At 39.4% G+C, this 19,224-nt stretch overlaps 2 pseudogenes; one reads left to right on the top strand and one right to left on the bottom strand.

Moving 5' to 3' along the window:
• Window positions 1-11,480: 11,480 nt before the first annotated feature.
• Window positions 11,481-12,149, bottom strand: LOC141496265 (protein CREG1 pseudogene; annotated as a pseudogene).
• A 935-nt stretch (window positions 12,150-13,084) lies between these two features.
• On the top strand, window positions 13,085-18,487 carry LOC141496553 (60 kDa heat shock protein, mitochondrial pseudogene; annotated as a pseudogene).
• Window positions 18,488-19,224: the final 737 nt, after the last annotated feature.

Raw genomic sequence — 19,224 nt, forward strand, 5'->3', positions numbered from 1 at the left:
AAAAATGCCAGAGCTGTGTACACAAATTGCTGCCAAAATGTCATAATAAATGCTAGAACAGGATAAAAAGTACCCAGATAAGGCAATTTTATATCCTATCAATAGGCAGGAAACACAGATCAAGGATTGAAAAAGAGAGGCAGAATGAGAATTCATTCTCTGGAGAGAAGCCTACCTATGCACATATTCAATATATGAATTCAATAAGAAGAGCAACTAGGATCTACTTCTCTCTCCCATCACACACATTGCCCTTTCACAGGTACCGTGAATTATGGTGTAAAAAGTTCCTTAGTGAAGGGATCAAAAAATGATTTTGAATGTTACAGGCTTGGATTTGAATCCTTGGGTTTTTCTGTTGAGGTGAATAAAACCTGGCTTAGAGGTTGCTTATTTGTCTAAATCCATGGGAAGGGAGAGAAGTATTTATCTGGGACCTGCTCTATGCCAGACTCCAAAGACATTTTATTTCATTTGATTTTCATAACAAACCTATGAAGTAGGTGCTGTTACCCCCATTTTATAGTTAAGGAAACTGTAGTTAAGTGACTTACCCAGAGTCACAGCTAGTATTTGCCTGAGGCTGGATTTGTACCACTTAGCTAACTTATGAGAGCGAAGGATCTGCATTTTGATTTATTTTATTTTTTCCCTTTTTGAGGGAAGCCTAGACATGAGTCAGATCCTGAAGTCCTCTGTTTAACTGTGATTGTGGGTAAGAACTAAAGAAGCTATTGAGATGGGAGCTTAGGGTATCAAATTCAAATCAAATTTTAGGTTTTTTCAAGGCAATGGGGTTAAGTGGCTTGCTCAAGGCCATACAGCTAGGTAATTATTAAGTGTCTTGACTCCAGCTCCAGTGCTCTATCCACTGCACCACATAGCCACCCCAGGGTATCAAATTCTGAATCATGTCTCCATTTCCTCATAGGGGAGAATTGGGGTAGAGTTCTGTTGTCTCTGCCCATGTCAAATTCCTTCCCCCTTTCTAACTAAGTTAACTTAGCTGGTTTGGTGGCAAGAACTCCAACATGGGAATTAAGGAGGCCTGAGTTCAAATAATTGCCTCTGCCATTACTAGCAATGTAGTACTGTAGAAATTACTTAATCCTTTTCAGTCTACATTTCTTTATCTGTAGAATAAAGGAGCACTTGATGGTCATCCTTCAACTTAAATTTATGATCTTATGAATTTCTATGCTAGAATCATAGACTTTCAGGGTTGAAAGAGACCTCAGAGACTATCAATTACAATTTTTATCTAACAAGTTCTACAAGGAATTATTCAAACTCAGCTTTAAGACCTCTAGAGAGGAGGAAAGCTACAACTTCCTGGGGCAATTTAGAGAGCTTTAATTGTTAGGGAGTGCTTCTTTTCTCAAGACAAATCTGCCCCTTTGCAACCTCCACCCACTGCTCCCTGTTCTACCCTTCTAGTCCAAGCAAAACAAGACCAAATTCCTTCTTCTTAAGAGAGTCACCTTATCCTTACCTTGACTTCTCTTCTTTGGAACAAAGTCCTCCACGAGTTCTTAGTTCTTGTAAGCCAGCAGACAGTCCAGGTCATCTTCCTTGCTATGTTCTTTGTTTGTCAGTTTGGCATTCAAACCCCCTCACTATGGGGGCTGTTAGGTGGCGCAGTGCATAAAGCACCGGCTCTGGAGTCAGGAGTACCTGAGTTCAAATCTGGCCTCAGACACTTAATAATTACCTAGCTGTGTGGCCTTGGGCAAGCCACTTAACCCCATTTGCCTTGCAAAAAAAAACCTCCCCCCAAAAAAAACCCCCTATCTGCTGTCCATCTTCCTTTCAGCCTCCCTCCCATGTACTCTTCTACCAAAGAAATACTGCCCTCCTTGAGCAAAGCATTCCTCCTGCCAATTCCATTTTCACTTGTAATGTCTCCCTTATTGGAATTCTTTCTGTCCTCATCTCTCTGCTTTCTGACTTCCCTGCATCCTTCAGCTAAAATCTTACTTACAGGAACCCTTTGCTGATCTCTGGTCCTTGTTTCTTTCCAAGTACTTATTGTACTAGATACCTTTGGGTTATTTGGAAGTCTGTTTTACCCCTTCAAAAATACTGAAAGTACAAAGGACCCATAGGAACCCAGAAAGAATACAGAAAACATGAATCACTCAAATAGCATATCACTATCCAACTGGAAAGGAATTGAATTTGGGGTTGTTTTTAGGGGCAATACTATAACATTTTAGTGAGTCCCTCTTTCCCACAGTCTTTCAACCACATCCTGTGGTTTAGACTCTCCTCAGAAAGCAACATACATTTAAGCTTACTGAGGAAACAATCCCCTTCCCATTAGACCTGCAAAGTCCAAATAATTCACCTACTTTCCCTGCCAAGTAGAATTCAGTATATGAACTGACATATCTGTGTTAGTATTCCAGAAACTATTTTAAATTTATCATTATCCAATCTATTTCTAGCTTAGAGAGATATCCCAATTGGCATCATCTTCCAAGACCTCCAATATAACTTTCTATCCCAAAATAACATTTATAGAAGATGGCAGATCAGTGGTGGTCACAAAGATGAATTCTCAACATACCCTTTCAGAGAATTTTAAAATTACACCTCAAATCAAATACTGGAGTGACAAACGGTCAGGGTGAAACAATTTTCCAGCCTAAGAAAAATTTTCCAGCTTTAAGAGTTCTGGGGCACTGGGGTAGAGGTCTAGAACTCAAACCTGCTCTGGCAGTAACCACAGCAGCCACAGTCATAGCAGCTTTAGGTATTATTAGCCTAGAGTCACTAATGGGGTCTGATAACTGGTCAGAAAGAGATTACAGGGTACAAAAGGGGCACTGGGTACAGCTGGCATTAACAATTCTATTGCCGGGGCGGCTAGGTTGCTCAGTGGATAGAGTACTGGCCTTGTAGTCAGGAGTACCTGAGTTCAAATCCGGCCTCAGACACTTAATAATTACCTAGCCATGTGGCCTTGGTCAAGCCACTTAACCCCATTGCAAAATCTAAAAAAAAAAACAAAACAATTCTATTGCTTTTTCATAGTTCTGCATCAAAGTTCCAGAGTAAAGAGGAACATGGTCACAAGGGAACAGGAGCCCTGGTTATAGTTCTAAGACAAAGAAAAGCACTAGTGACAGCAAAGGACCAAGGGATCAGTGCCTATAGCTCTTCTAGGATCACACCACCTTAGAAGCACCAAAAACTTGCAGACCTTCAGAACCAGCTCTAAAAACAGCAGCATAGTGCCTCCTTAGTCCTTGGATGAGCAGAGTCCAGTATTATAAAGTTCAAAGTTTAAAATATAAACCGGAAAAATAAGCACACAACAATAACAAAAAGATAATTTGATCACAAAAAGTTACTATGGTGGCAGGGAAAACTATGATATAAATTTAAGAGAAAACAAAGTGTAAAGCCTCAAAGAATAATGATGATTAGACCTAAACCCAACAAGAATTCCTGATAGAATTAAAGAGGAGTGTTGGAAGAAAAATTGGGAAAAGCAATGAGACTGAGAAGAAAATTATGAAAAGAGAAATAAAAACTTGTAATTAAAAGAGGAACAAAATTCATTTGAAGAAAATTCCTTAAAAAGCAGCTAAGTGGCCTAGTGGATAAAGCACCGGCCCTGGAGTCAGGAGTACCTGGGTTCAAATCCTATCTCAAACACTTAATAATTACCTAGCTGTGTGGCCTTGGGCAAGCCACTTAACCTGCTTTGCCTTGCAAAACTAAAAAAAATAATTCCTTAAGTAGAATTGGGGGAGCCAAGATGGCAGCATGAAGGCTGCATTTCCCTGGAACTCCTTCCCCCCAACCTGCAAAAAAACAAAGATGGCTCTAGCCAAAATTTAGAGGGGCAGAACCCACAGAAAGACTGAGTGATACATTTTCCTAGTCCAAGATAACTTAGAAGTTCCATGGGAAAAGTGTGTTTCACCAGGATCAGGGGTTGGAAAAAAAAAAGCTGTGGCAGCAGCACAGCCCAGCCCAGCCCAGTCCAGCTCAGAGATCACTGGGAACAGCTTGAAGGGGCAGTGAGGGAACTCTGCTCCACCAGAATGAGTGTGGAGTGAGGAGCACAGGTCACAGAATCTGCAGTGAGAATCTGGAGAAAGCCCCCTGCACCCCCAGAGACAGTAAGGGAAGCCTGCAGAAATTTCCCTGCTCTCCCTGGGGAAGGACTCTGTTGTTTGCCTATACACAGACCCAGGTTGTAGTTTGGGCTTCCATACTAAGATAGCTGGATCCCTCTCTATAGCCCCAGGGCTGAGGGAAGTGGGGGAGGGCTATCTACATATCAAAGCATAAGCTAGAGAGCATAAGACCTTGGAGGAATAAAGGTCCCAGTAGGGTGTTCCTTCCCAAAAAAACCCCAAAGCCTTGGAAGTGCTGTCTTGGGCTGAGGAAATGAGTAAACAACAGAAAAAGAAGAATGTGACCATAGAGAATTACTTTAGTCCCATGGAAGATCAAAACACATCCTCAGATGATGACAAAATCGAAGCTTCCATATCAAAAACTTCCAAGAGAAATAGAAAATGGGCTCAGACTATGGATGACCTCAGAAAAGACTATGAAAATCAATTAAGGGAGATAGAGGAAAAATTGGGAGGAGAAATGAGAGAGTGATGCAGAAAAATCATAAAAACCAAATCAAAAGCTTGGTGAAAGATATACAGAAAAATACTGAAGTAAATAATATGTTAAAAACGAGTTTAGGCCTAATGGAAAAAGTAAAACAAAAGGCAAATGAGAAGAATGCCTTAAAAAGCAGAACTGATCAGCTGGAAAAGGAGATAAAAAAGCTCTCTGAAGAAAATAACTCCTTCAAATGCAGAAAGGAACTAAAGGAAGCTGATGACTTTGCAAGAAATCAGGAAGAAAAAGCCAAAAATTAGAAGAAAATGTGAAATATTTCATTGGAAAAACAAGTGACCTCGAAAACAGATCCAGAAGAAATAATTTGAAAATTATTGGGCTATCCGAAAGCCATGACCAGGAGAAGAGCCTAGACTTCATTTTTCAAGAAATAATACAGCAAAATTACCTTGAGATCCTAGAAGCAGAGGGTAAAATAGAAAGCGAGAGAATTTACCAGTCACCTCCTGAAAGAGATCCCAAAAGAAAAACTTCCAGGAATATTATAGCCAAATTCCCAAACTCCCAAATCAGAGAAAATTCTAAAAGCTGCCAGAAATGAACAATTCAACTACTGAGGCTCTATAGTTAGGACTACACAGGATCTGGCAGCATCTACATTAAGGGCTCATAAGGATTAGAATATGATATTCTAGAAGGCAAAGATCTTGGTTTACAACTGGGAATCAACTACCTAGCAAAACTGAACATCCTCTTTCAGGGGAAAAAAATGGACTTTCAATGAAACAGGGGACTTTCAACCTTTCCTATTGAAACAACTAGAGCTGAATAGATTGTTTGATCTCTTAAGTACAGGACTGAATCATAGAGGAGGTGGATGAGAAGGACTAACTATGAGGAACTTAATGATATTGAACCATTTGTATTCCTGCATGGAAAGAAGATATTGATAACTCATATAAACTTTCTCATTTATAAGTGCTGTTAGAAGAAGAATATATAGACAGGTCATAGGAAAGAGTAAAACATAACGGAATAATATAGTAAAAAGATGGAGTCAATGGGTGATAAAGGAAAGTACTGGGAGGAAGGGAAATGAGAGGAAGAAGAAACTAAGAAATTTCACATAAGAGTTAAGAAAAAGCTTTTTCAATGAAGTGGAAAGGGGGTAGGTAAGGGGGAATGAGTGAGCCTTCATTCTCATCAGAAATGGCTCAGAGAGGAAATAACATACATACTTAATAGGGTGAGGAAATCTGTCTTACCCTGGAGAAAAATAAAAAGAAAGGGACAGGGTAAGGGGGAATGGGGAGAGAAGGGGAAATAGGTGATAGAAGAGAGGGAAGATTGTGGGAGAGGGTACACAGATTCAACATACTTTTGGACCAGGCCAGGATGAAGGAGAGTGAGAAAGAGAATAGAATAAATGAAGCAGGGAGAAATAGAGTGGAGGTATAGCTAGTAATAGCAATTGTGGGGAAAATATTGAAACAACTTCTCTGGTGGACTTAAGACCTGAGAGACAAATCCATTGAAATCTGAATACAGACTGAAGTACAATTTTTTTTCTCTCTCTCTATTCTTGAGGTTTCTCATCTTCTTGGGGGGGGGGGGATTTATGTTTACTCTTATAACACATTCTATCTATATCAATGTATGGCATAGAAACAATTTAGAGACTGTCAGACAGTCTTTTGTGGAGGGGGAGGGGAGAATTGTAGAATTCAGAGCCTTGCAAAAAATGATGAGTAGATAGTACTATTATATATAATTGGAAAACAAGTAAAATGTTAAAAATGAAAAAAAAATTAGAATTGGGCCAGAAAAGCTAATGACACCATGAGATAGCAAGAGAGAATAGACCAAAGTAAAAAACAATGAAAAAAAAAGAAGAAAATGTGAAATAATTCATTGGAAAAACAACTAATCTGGAAAATAGATTGAGGAGATGTAATTTGAGCTACCTAAAAGTCATGATCAAAGAAAGAATCTAGACATCATAATCAAGAAGTTATCAAGCAAAGACTTCCCTGATCTTATATTCAGAGGGCAAAATAGAAATTGAAAAAAAATCCACTAATCGCCTCCTGAAAGAGATCCCAAAATGAAAACTCCTAGGAATACTGTAGCCAAATTTCAGAGCTTTAAGTCAAAGAGAAAATATTGCAAGCAGCCAGAAAGAAACAATTCAAATATTGTTGAAGCACAGATAACAGAATGGATTAGAAATCAGAATCAGACAATATTATTATTTACAAGAGACACACTTAAAACAGAAAGACGGGCAGCTAGGTGGTGCAGTGGATAAAGAACTGGCCCTGGAGTCAGGAGTACCTGGGTTCAAATCCAGTCTCAGACACTTAATAATTACCTAGCTGTGTGGCCTTGGGCAAGCCACTTAACTCCATTGCCTTGCAAAAACCTAAAACAACAACAACAAACTAAAAAACAAACAGAAAGACAAACACAAAATTAAAATAAAGGCTTATAGCAGAGTTTAATATGTTGTAATCAAAGTTAAAAAGACAGGGGTAGCAATCATGATCTCGGACAAAGCAAAAGGAGAAATCTAATGTAAAAAGTGAATAAAGGAAACCAATATTATGCTAAAAGTACCATAGACAATGAAGTAATATACAAAATATTTATGATGTTTCTCTGATAAAGGTCTCATTTTCCAAATATATACTGAGCATAGCTGAGTTAAATTTATAAAAATAAGAACCATTCCCTAAATGAGAAATGGTTTAAGGATATAAATAGGCAGTTTTTAGAAGAAGAAATCAAAACTATCATCATATAAAAAAAATTGCTCTAAAGCACTATTGATCATTGATTAAATTAAAACAACTCTGAGATACCACCTCATGCCTATCAGAAATGACAAATGTTGGAGGACATGAGGGGAAAATAGGTAGACTTATGAACATGAGTGGAATAGTGAATAGATCCAACCTTTCTAGAAGACAATTTAGAACTATAAAGTTGGACATATCTTTTGATCCACTCATCTTTTTATAGGTCTGTAAGCCAAAGAGATTAAAGAAAAAGGAAAAGGACCTATATGTAAAAAAAAAAAAAATTATAGCAGCTCTTTTTGTAGTGACAAAGAATTGAAAATCAAGGAAATGCTCAGCAACGAAGGAATAATTAAACAAGCTATGGCTTAAGATTATTATGGTATTGCCAGAAACTGTCTAGCTAAAATTTCAGGGGTTCAAGTAAACATCAATGTATTCACTTAAAAAATCTATTATGATGGTGAAAGGATATTGAATCCTTTAAGTTTAAATAAGTTCACTCTGTCCCTTTTGGTGAACTATCAAGGGATGTAACGTGTGTGTGTGTTGACCATTAGCCTATGTTCCAGGACCTAGCCCCTCCTGGAAATCTCAGTACAGGCCTTGGGAAACTTGGCTACTCACCCAAGACTGTTATCACTATAACAAACCTTGTGGTTCCACATGGTATGTCCTTGATAACCACCTTAATTCAGACCAGATGTTCTAAACTAAAACTTTCCTATGGGACTGAAGCTATTTTGTTGGCCCAGAGTATTCTTTGTTTAATTGATTATAAAAATCCCTAATTCCCCCTCACTTGTTGGAGTTCGCCTATGGAGAGATGGAGCTCTCTGCCTAGGATTTCCCCTTTCGGGTTCCGGACTCATGACACTGATTTGGGACTCCCCAGCTGCCTTTTCTGAGCCATGGTGTTTTCTCCTGAATCAGTGATGTTTTCACTTTCTTTCTCTTCTATTTTAGTTATATTACTCATAATTGTTATTGGACTAATACTGCTGGTACTATTTTATTACTGTTGCTGTAAATCTGCATCCCTTCCTTGTTGTTGTATCTAAATAAATGTAATCTTTCTTCTTTCATGACTGTTTTATTTTGGTGGGAGCAAGACTAAGACTAGTTAAATCTCAATTATACAGATGGGGCAGCAAGGTGGCACAGTGGATAGAGTACTGGCCCTGGAGTCAGGAGGACCTAAGTTCAAATCCAGCCTCAGACACTTAATAATTGCCTAGCTGTGTGATCTTGGGCAAGTCGCGTTACCCCATTGCATTAAATAAATTAAAAAATTGTACGAAAAACAATTATGACCCAGAAAAATTTAGGGACAAAAGAAATGTATTTACTTACTATGGATATTAAAAGTAACAAAGAAATTGAGCAGTAACATGGGCTATGTTTCATAGGGAAATTGTTTCCCTACAAAATTAGCAAAACTAAGAGATTAAGAACAGTTGCTAAGGCATTGCAACCAGATTGATAATGGCAGCCACCAGCAGGGGATAAGGCTAAGGTCATATAGGGTATGTGCTGGGAAAAGGAGGAGGAATTAAGGTGATATAAGGGAGGAATTAAGGAATGGGTAAATCAAACTGCACATGTCACATAGACTATGAATTTCCTGAAGGTCCGTTTAGTATCTTCAGGTGGTACCTATAAAGTAGACAATGGGATGAGACTCAAACACTTGATCTTTTAAGGTTAGGGTAGGGATTTGCCTAGTCCTTACCAAAGGGCAAGGTATTTCACTGAAGTTCATTTACTTATCATTTCTCCCATCGAGAAGTAGGAACACAAATTCAATTGGGGAACAGGGATGAAGTTGATTATTTAATTATTTCTGTGATTCCAAAAGCTAAGGGAAAGAAAGGCTAAAGGCAGGAAACCACTGATCCCTAAGCAACCTAAGCTGTCATGAGAGGATGAGCAGCAAGGAAAGGTATAGAAGCAAAAGAAGTTACATGGGCAATCACCCTCCACAAAGAAGGCTACTCTCCTAAAGGAAGATGAGAAATCAGGGAATAAGTAGTAAAGAGGGCACAAAGGGACTCAGGAGGTTATTTTGGAAATCATGCTCCTTCAGAGTAGGCTGCCCTGACAAAGGAAGACAAGAAACTCAACTGAGGAGTGAGTGAGCTTTTATTTTTCCTTTTCATTACAAATTTTTGATAATGATTGCTTCAAGGGCAGAACATCCACTTTTTTTTTCTTAAAGAATAAATTTTAATTATTAGTACTTTGAGAGACCGACATCATAATGAAATTTAACAGAAAACGTTTTTAAGCATTATTTGAGCATGATGGATTAATATAAATCAGTTTTATGGTTTTCAGATAAATTCATTTTTTTGCTGCAGTTTTTGAATTTAGCATTTATCTTTCAACATATAATACTTCAAAAGGAGTTCTAGAGAATCTACTGAAATTATTTCTGCATTTAGTAAATGAGTAATTTTCTTTTCTTTATAACATAAGAAAGATAGCTGGTAGGCTTCTAAAAGCCCATTTCATTTGAAGAGTCTCAAAATCCTTTCAGATTGTATTTCCCTGAGTTACATAAGTTCACTGGAACCTCAAGAGCAATCAATTTGTAGTACAAATATTTGTTGAATGGTTACTATTCATTGCAAGACAGAATTCAGGGTAAGGCAGATCTATAATAGGACCTGATCTTTTGATGTTTATAAGGTTTCAGTCTTTCTTTCCCTTAATGATGATTTAGACAACTAGTAATAAAGCATTTTTTCAAATGAATCAATAACACAGCTATGAAGGGAACCTAAGAAATACTGTGTCAATATTGCTACTGTTTACATATACCTTCAAATGAATTGTCAGAAAATGACAGAGATTTAGAAAGTAATATTTTAGTCTGTGATATTTAGGACAAAATAAAAAGAAATAACTAATTGAATACAATTCAACTAGGGTAATATGAACTGGACCTCTGATTTCATTGTTTTAGGGAACTTCCAGACAAGGAAATTTCTTCTACCAGTTCTACCAGATTGGCACGTTCTCTGCAGCTTACAGTTGTATGAGAGTTGCCTAATTGAAAAATAAAATTACTCATGTCCAAGGTCCTATAGACAGTATGTCCATCTCAGGGGTGAGCTCTGAAGCCAACTCTTCCTGGCCTCTGCACCATATTATCCCTCATACCGTTCAAGATAATAGATCTTCAGGTTTTTCAAAAATATTCAGATTTATTTTTATAATCATTATAAATGTTTCCCATTACATTTTATTTGAGGAAAAAAATTTCCTTTTCTTTATCTACTCACTCTTCCCTTCTTATAGCTTCTTTTAACAGAGTTTGAAAAGACCAACTAAAGAAGCCTAAATGACCCTGTTTGCTAAAAGTAAGAAAGGATATAAATCACAGTTAAAGGACATTGTAGAATGGGTAAAATCATGTCTGATACAGCATCTGAAAACATGGACTAATCTCAATAAGGATCTCAATATTTACCCACAAATTTCCTCACCTTCCATTTAATAGATAAAACATCTATTTTTTTAAGGGGGGGGAAGGAAACTTAAGGAAGAAATAAAATGGGTAAAATCAAACAGGAAAAATTTCATGTCTACTTGATTCTATATTATTGTCACAACTGCTTTGTTCCTGCAACTCTCCCCACCCCCCAATCACCATAATAAACTGATTAGCTGTATGAAGCTCCATTTGAGTTTAAATAGTTTTTCTCTTTGAAAAGATTCAGGCACCTTTGGCATATGAGCAAATTAAACTCTTTTCAGCCTGTTCAGAGGCTTCAGTTAAGTAGTGAATAGTTGAGCAATAGTGAGCAAAGAGATTTCCAGGAACAAACGATATAAGCTAAAACAGTTTTCAATCTCAAAGGCCGATTCAATGTGCAACTTTTGTTCCTGGGAAAACTAAAGGAAGACTTAAATGAATACTCAGAGGAACCAAGATTCCTTAATGATATATTTCTTTATAAAAAATTTTGAAATGTCAAAAAATTCTTAAATCTAAATTTCTCACAGCAAATATTTGATTTAAATATTAAGCATATGCAAATAAGCTTTTTTTAAACCAAAACTATTCAGAGAAAAACTTTAAGCAGTGTTTCTATGTATCCCAAACAAAGTGAGTCAAGTATCTTGATGGAATTACAGAACTGACCATATTCATAGTTACTAAGGTTTAGCTTTATAATATTCTTCAGGTGTAACTATTTTGGCTCCACCAAAGTAGTGTATGACCCAGATGTTGGATATAGCCAATTTAGCAAAGAACCAGTTATGATCTGAAGGCCATGATTCCATTTCAGGGTGACAACTGAATAATGACTTTTTTGCAAAGGTCATTTCTTCTGTATCATTCACCTTAGTGACTGATCCTGACAGCATTACATGAGCACAAAGGGGACTCTGAGGATCAAATCCTTGTGTCTTGCAATAATCAGTCTGAGCTAAAGTCACTGTCAAAGTGGCATTTGGATTCACCTGCAGGTCCCCCACTGACATCTGGAGTGGGCTGAGGTAGTAGGGCACGCCGCTGCTCTCGCCCTCCAACCCGTCGCTGAGGGAGAAGACATTGGCGAAGGGCTGCCCGCGCATGGCGGGCACCGAGGAGATGGTGCCCAGCGTGCCCCAGGTGACCGCATGGACTGTGAAGCGTGCCACGCGCGCTGGCTCCTCGTGGAGGGGCAGCCAGGGCGCGGGCGGGTTGGCAGGCCAGGCCGGCGAGGCCAGGAGCAGCAGCGGCAGCGGCGTCCGGAGCCCCATGGTCCAGGTCCAGCGGGCCGAACATCCACTTTTAAATAACTATATTTGAGCTTAGAGACCCAAGTCAGGCCATTGTTGTTATTGCTGCTGTTTAGTATAATCCTATGGAAGACTTTCCACATCATTTTGTGAAATCATGGTTCATACATTTATAGCTGTTCAAATGATATTTCTTCATTATGATGTGTGTAAAAGGTAAGGGTTTCAAATTTTTTCCCCTTCATTGTTTTGTTTTGTTCTAATTGATATTTCATTTAGTTTTCCAGTTATATGTTATGAATGTTTTTCTTTTTCTTTTCTTTTTTTGCAAGGCAAATGGGATGAAATGGCTTGCCCAAGGCCACACAGCTAGGTAATTATTAAGTGTCTGAATCGGATTTGAACTCAGGGACTCCTGACTCCAGGGCTAGTGCTCTATCCACTGTGCCACCCAGCCGCCCCATGAATGTTTTTCAACTTTCATCCACATGTATATGCATGTTTTAAAGTTACATAATTTCCTTCCACCCTTCCTTCCCATCCCTCTTCCTCAGGTGAATATTGAACATACACATTTGTGTTTAACAGGTTTACAGATTAGTTATTTTCATTGTGAGGAAATAGGATTAAAGGAAGAGAAAGAAAATCATGAGAGGAAAAAAAAATACATAAAATAAAATTTTTTAAAAAGTGAATGTAGTCTTCATTCAGATTTTGTAGGGATTTTTGGGTTTTGTTTTTCTTCCTCTGGATGGGGATAGCATAATTCATAGCCAGTCTCCTAGGATTGTCCTAACTCTGAGAGGAGCTGCATCTATCAAGATTTATCAACTCACAATGTTATTGTTAATGTGTACAATACTCTTTTGGATCAGTTCCCTTTGAACAGCATCAGTTCCTGTAATTCATTCCTGCAATTCATTCCTGTAATTCATAACTTGTTCAACCATTCTCCAATGGATGAACATCCCCTTAATTTCCACTTCTGTGCTAGTGAGTGAATTTTTAAAGGGGCAGGAAGAAGAGCTAATTTAGGTTTGTGTTGATGCAATAGTTTAGATAGCAGAGATGAAGTAATTTGGGATACATAGCTGAGGGGTGGTAGTTTAAGACTTAATCCTTTCAGGCTAAGGCAGGGAATCCATTGTTTTGTTGATAGGAGCTTGTCATATGCCTTGGGGCAGGAATTTATAGGGAGTTCTTGCCAGTGAAGGACAAGGTACTTTATTTTTTTATTTTTTTATTATTTTTTTTGCAAGGCAAATGGGGTTAAGTGGCTTGCCCAAGGCCGCACAGCTAGGTAATTATTAAGTGTCTGAGACTGGATTTGAACCCAGGTACTCCTGACTCCAGGGCAGGTGCTTTATTCACTGCACCACCTAGCCACCCCTGACAAAATACTTTATTAAAAGTTCATTAAGGGGGGCACGGAGCCAAGAGGGTGACATGAAGGGATCAAGTTTTAGGAGCTCTCTGATAAAAGCTCATAAACTAAGGACTCTAACTAAACTTTCCAGAGACAGAACCCACAAAGGGACCCAGTGAGGCAGTTCTCCTACTTAAGGTAACCTGGAAAAGAGCAGAAAGGCTCTGCTCCCTGGGGCCGGAGAGGCGGCCTGCCAGAGGGGTGGCCCGCCAGAGCAAAAGAACTTCAGCCTCCTGGAGGCAGCCCCAGGGCGCTGGGAGCCGCAGCAGTGGGGGAGTCTCCTGAGCTGCACTCTGGGGAGCACTGGCACAAAGTGGGGGAACAGTGGGGGGACCTTTGCCAGAAGGAGCACGTGGAGCCCAGCCCTCAGGGCACACAGCCAGCAGCCTGGTCTTTCCGCAGCCTAGACCCGGAAACAGAAGCAGGTGGAGCCAGTAAGCAGGAGCCCCCAGGGCATGAGCCCATTGAGCTGAGGGAGGTGAGTGAAGAGAGACTGCAGAGTTCTGTCCTCTGCCCCTGGAACAGGACTCTGGAGCTCTGACCACATTCAGACCCTGATCAAAGTCTAGCCCCCCCCATAGAACAGCAGGGCCCCCCCCACCTCAGCCCTGTGGCAGAGGGGGGCGCTTATGGTCATTCACAGACCAGGAGGGAGGACAGAGCCTCACACACTGAGACCCTTGTGGGAGTGTCCCAAAAGCTCAGGAAGCACCCTAAAAAAACAGGCTTAGGCTGGGAAAATGAACAAAGAAACAAGAGGAAGACCATTGAGCAATATTTTGCAAATGAGCCCAAGAAGGATCAAAATACTCAGTCTGAAGATGAGGAAGCACAAGCTCCTGCATCTTAAAGACTCCAAGAAAAACAGAAATTGGGCTCAGGCTATGATAGAGCTCAAAAAAGACTTTGAAAATCAAATGAGGGAGAAGAAAAACGGGAAAAGAAAGGCAAGAGATGCAGGAAAAACATGAAAATGAAGTCAGCAGCTTAGTCAAGGAAATCCCAAAAAATGCTGAAGAAAATAGCATGCTAAAAAACAGCTTAGGTCAAATGGATAAAACAGTTCAAAAAGTTATTGAGGAGAAGAACGCTTTAAAAAGCAAAATTGGCCAGATGGAAAAAGAGATAAGAAAACTCTCTGAGGAGAATAAATCCTTCAGACAAAGAATAGAATTCAGGGAGATTGATGAATTTACCAGAAATCAAGAATCAATACTTCAAAACCAAAAAAATGAAAAATTAGAAGAAAATGTGAAATATCTCATTGAAAAAACAACTGATATGGAAAACAGACTTAGGAAAGATAATTTGAAAATTATTGGAATACCTGAAAGTCATGATCAGGAAAAGAGCCTTGATATCATTTTCAAAGAATTACTACAGGAAAATTGCCCTGATATTCTAGAAGCAGAGGGCAAAATAGAAATGGAGAGAATCCACCGATCACCCCGAGAAAGAGATCCCAAAAAACTAACCCCCAGGAATATTATAGCCAAGTTCCAAAACTCCCAAGTCAAAGAGAAAATATTACAAGCAGCCAGAAGGACACAGTTCAAATATCGTGGAGCTGCAGTCAGGATCACACAGGACTTAGCAGCAGCTACATTGGAAGCTCATAGGGCTTGGAATACAATATACTGGAAGGCAAAAGAGCTTAGAATGCAGCCAAGAATGAACTACCCAGCAAGGCTGAATGTCCTCTTCCAGGGAAAAAGATGGACTTTCAATGAACCAGGGGAATTTCAAAGGTTCCTTTTGGAATGGCCAGAGCTGAACAGAAGGTTTGATCTCCAGATACAGGACTCAGGTGAAGCATGGAGATTGGAGGAGAGGGGGGAAATATGAGGGACTTAATGAGGATGAACTGCATGTATAGAAAAATGATACTGATAATATTCATATGAACCATCTCAGTTAATAGAGCAGGTAGAGGGAGCTTTTATAGTTGAAGCACAGGAGAAAGCTGAATTCGAAGATAAAATATGGTATAAAAATGGAGTCAATAAGAGAAAAAGGGAAATGGAATGGGAGAAAGAAAAAGGAGAGGGGGAATAGGCCAAGATATTTCACATAATAAGATTTTTTTTTATTACAATGAGCTATTGCAATGATATGGAAGGGGGGGAGGCAAAGGGGGAATGAGGGAACCTTTGCTCTCATCAGAGATGGCTAGGAGAGGAAACAGCAAATATACTCAATGGGGTATAGACAACTGGAGTAAGAAGGAGGGGGGAGCAGGGGGAAGGGGTGGGGATGTGAATAAAGGAGGAGAGGATGGACCATGGCGGGGACAGTGGTCAGATATAACACATTTTCTTTTTTTACTTCTTGCAAGGGGCTGGGATTGGATGGCCTGCCCAGGACCATAGGGCCAGGTGGATTCTGGGCCTAAGGGGTGGTATGGGGGCTCAGGGCTTCTTGACCCCAGGACCAGGGATCTGTCTGCTGCTCCACTCAGCGACCCTACAGCAGAGTCATAGTGAAAGGAGAGAGAAAATATAGTACATGGTAGTGGAGAAATAAGAAAGGAGGGAGTTGCAATCAGCAATGGCAATGTTGGAAAAATATGGATGTAACTTTTGTGATGGACTTATCATAAAGAATGTGATCCACTCACAACAGGACAGAGTTGATGGTGTTGGAACAAAGACTGAAACACATTTTTGTTATTATTATTTGGGGGAGGGTGCAGGGCAAGTGGGGCTGGGTGGCCTGCCTGGGGCCACATAGCAGGGTGATCATTGGGTGTCTGGGGCCAGATTCGGACCCAGGTGCTCCTGGCTCAAGGGCCAATTCTCTGTTTGCCACCCAGCCACCCCTACTATTATTACTATTTTATTTTATTTTGGGTCTTTTTTTTTTCTTCTTTTTGGTTTTTGCAGGGCAGTGGGGATCGGGTGGCTTGCATGTCACATGGCTGGGTGATTATTGAGTTTACAAGGCTGGATATGGACTCGGGTGCTCATGGCTCCAGGGCTGGTGCTTCTTCCATTGCACCACCTGGCCATACCTACAATTATTACTATTATTTTTTTTTAATTTTAATTTTTTTCCTCCCCCCTTTACTTTTTTGCCCAAGCAAGTCTATCTATATTCATGGGGGGAGGGGTATTTTGTTTACTTGTAAACAAGTATATTTTATTAATGTAAAGAAAAACATTTGTACAAAATGAGAATAAAAAATAAATTAAAAAAAAAGTTCATTGAGGACTTATCCCTACTGCTCTGCACCTTGCGCTAGTCTGCCTGCCCCACAGAAACGCTCTGGTTGTCTACAGCCCTTCGCCAGATGAGGCTAGTGTCTAGGGCACTGGCTCCACACCTGACCTGTGCTTATGCTAAAGATGACAAATTTGGAGCAGATGCCTAAGCCTTAATGATTCAAGGTGTTTATCTTTTAGCTGATGCTGTTGCCGTAACTATGGGCCCAAAGGGGAGAACTGTGATCATTGAACAGAGTTGGGGAAGTTCAAAATCAATTGACTTGAAGGACAAATATAAAAATATTGGTGCCAGACTAGTTCAGGATGTTGCCAGTAACACCAATGAAGAGGCTGCCACAGTTCTTGCAAGATCCATTGCTAAGGAAGATTTTGAGAAGGTTGGCAAAGGAGCAAAACCAGTGGAGATCAGGAGAGGTGTGGTGCTGACTGTTGATGCTGTCATTTCTGAGCTTAAGAAACAGTCGAAACCTGTCACAACTCCTGAAGAAATTGCTCAGGTTGCTACAATTTCTGCAAATGGAGATAGAGAAATTGGCAACATAATATCTGATGCAATGAAAAAGGTTGGACGAAAGGGTGTCATCACAGTAAAGGATGGAAAAACATTGAATGATAAATTGGAAATTATTGAAGGCATGAAGTTTGACAGATTTCTCCATATTTTATTAATACAGCTAAAGGTCAGAAATGTGAATTTCAGGATGCCTATGTTCTCTTAAGTGAGAAAAAGATCTCTAGTGTCCAGTCTATTGTACCTGCACTTGAAATTGCAAATGCCCATTGGAAGCCTTTACTCATAATTCCTGAAGGTGTTGATGGAGAAGCCCTAAGTACATTGCTTTTGAACAGGCTAAAAGTTGGGCTACAGGTTGTTGCTGTAAAAGCTCCAGGTTTTGGTGACAACAGGAGGAAGCAGCTTAATGATAAGGCTATTGCTACTGGTGGTACAGTGTTTGGAGAAGGATTGTCTCTGAATCTGGAAGATATTCAACCTCAAGACTTTGGAAAGGTTGGAGAGGTCATTGTGACAAAAGATGCAATGCTTTTGAAAGGAAAGGGTGAAAAATCCCAAGTTGAAAAATGTGTTCAGGAAATCATTGAACAATTAGATATTACTTGTAGTGACTATGAAAAAGAAAAGTTAAATGAACGTTTGGCCAAACTTTCTGATGGAGTAGCTGTAATAAAGGTTGGTAGAACAAGTGATGTAGAAGTAAATGAAAAGAAAGACCGGGTTACTGATGCACTAAATGCTACATGTGCTGCTGTTGAAGAAGGCATAGTTCTGGGAGGTGGATGTGCATTGCTTCGCTGCATTCCTGCCTTAGAAGCATTAACTCCCAGTAATGAAGATCAAAAAATTGGAATAGAAATAATTAAGAAGACATTGAAAATCCCTGCAGCGACCATTGCTAAGAATGCGGTGTTGAAGGCTCATTGATAGTAGAGAAAATTTTACAAAGCTCCTCAGAGATAGGTTATGATGCCATGCTTGGAGATTTTGTGAATATGGTTGAAAAAGGAATAATTGACCCAACTAAGGTTGTAAGAACTGCTTTGCTGGATGCTGCTGGTGTAGCTTCTCTGTTAACTACAGCAGAAGTTGTTGCTACTGAAATTCCTAAAGAAGAGAAAGAACCTGCAATGGGAGGAATGGGTGGCATGGGTGGAGGTATGGGAGGTGGCATGTTCTAATTTCTAGAATAATGCTCTTATCATTATGATCTGTGATGCAAGCAAGATTCAAGGCAGTGTTCTTCGCTAACTTCACAGAAGTCAGTTGGAGAGTGGACTGAATTAAAAGGCTGATGCTATAACCATCAGTTACTGGTTTCAATTGACAAAACATGTAATGGTTTACTGCTGTCATTATCCATGCCTACAGATAATTTATTTTGTATTTTTTGAATAAAGACATTTGTACATTCCTAATACTGGGTGCAAGATCCATGTACTGATGTTCTGCTTTTCAACTTAAACCAGTTGAGGCATTTTTACTATTCTGTTAAATCAGAATTTTAGTATTGCCATCACTAGAAGGAAAGTTCAGAAGCAGCCTTTCTGTGCAGACGGAGACTAATTAAAATTGTGTACAAAGTAGAGAAATATCCAATTATGTGATGACCTTTGTGTAATAAAATTGTTTAAAGTTAATAATTGTATTATCTTACTTCTGTGTAGTGATGCAACTAAAACCATAAGAAAATAAAAACCCATTGACCAGGAAAAAAAAAACTTCATTGAGGGGGTGGCTAGGTGGGGCAGTGGATAGAGCACAGGCCCTGGAGTCAGGAGTACCTGAGTTCAAATCTGGCCTCAGACACTTAATAATTACCTAGCTGTGTGGCCTTGGGCAAACCACTTAACCCCATTTACCTTGCAAAATCCTAAAAAAAAAAAAAAAAAAAAAAGTTCATTGAATACAAAAGTTCAGTAGCTAAGGGGA

The sequence above is a fragment of the Macrotis lagotis genome, chromosome 8, assembly GCF_037893015.1.
Source record: "Macrotis lagotis isolate mMagLag1 chromosome 8, bilby.v1.9.chrom.fasta, whole genome shotgun sequence".
NCBI lineage: Eukaryota > Metazoa > Chordata > Mammalia > Peramelemorphia > Peramelidae > Macrotis > Macrotis lagotis.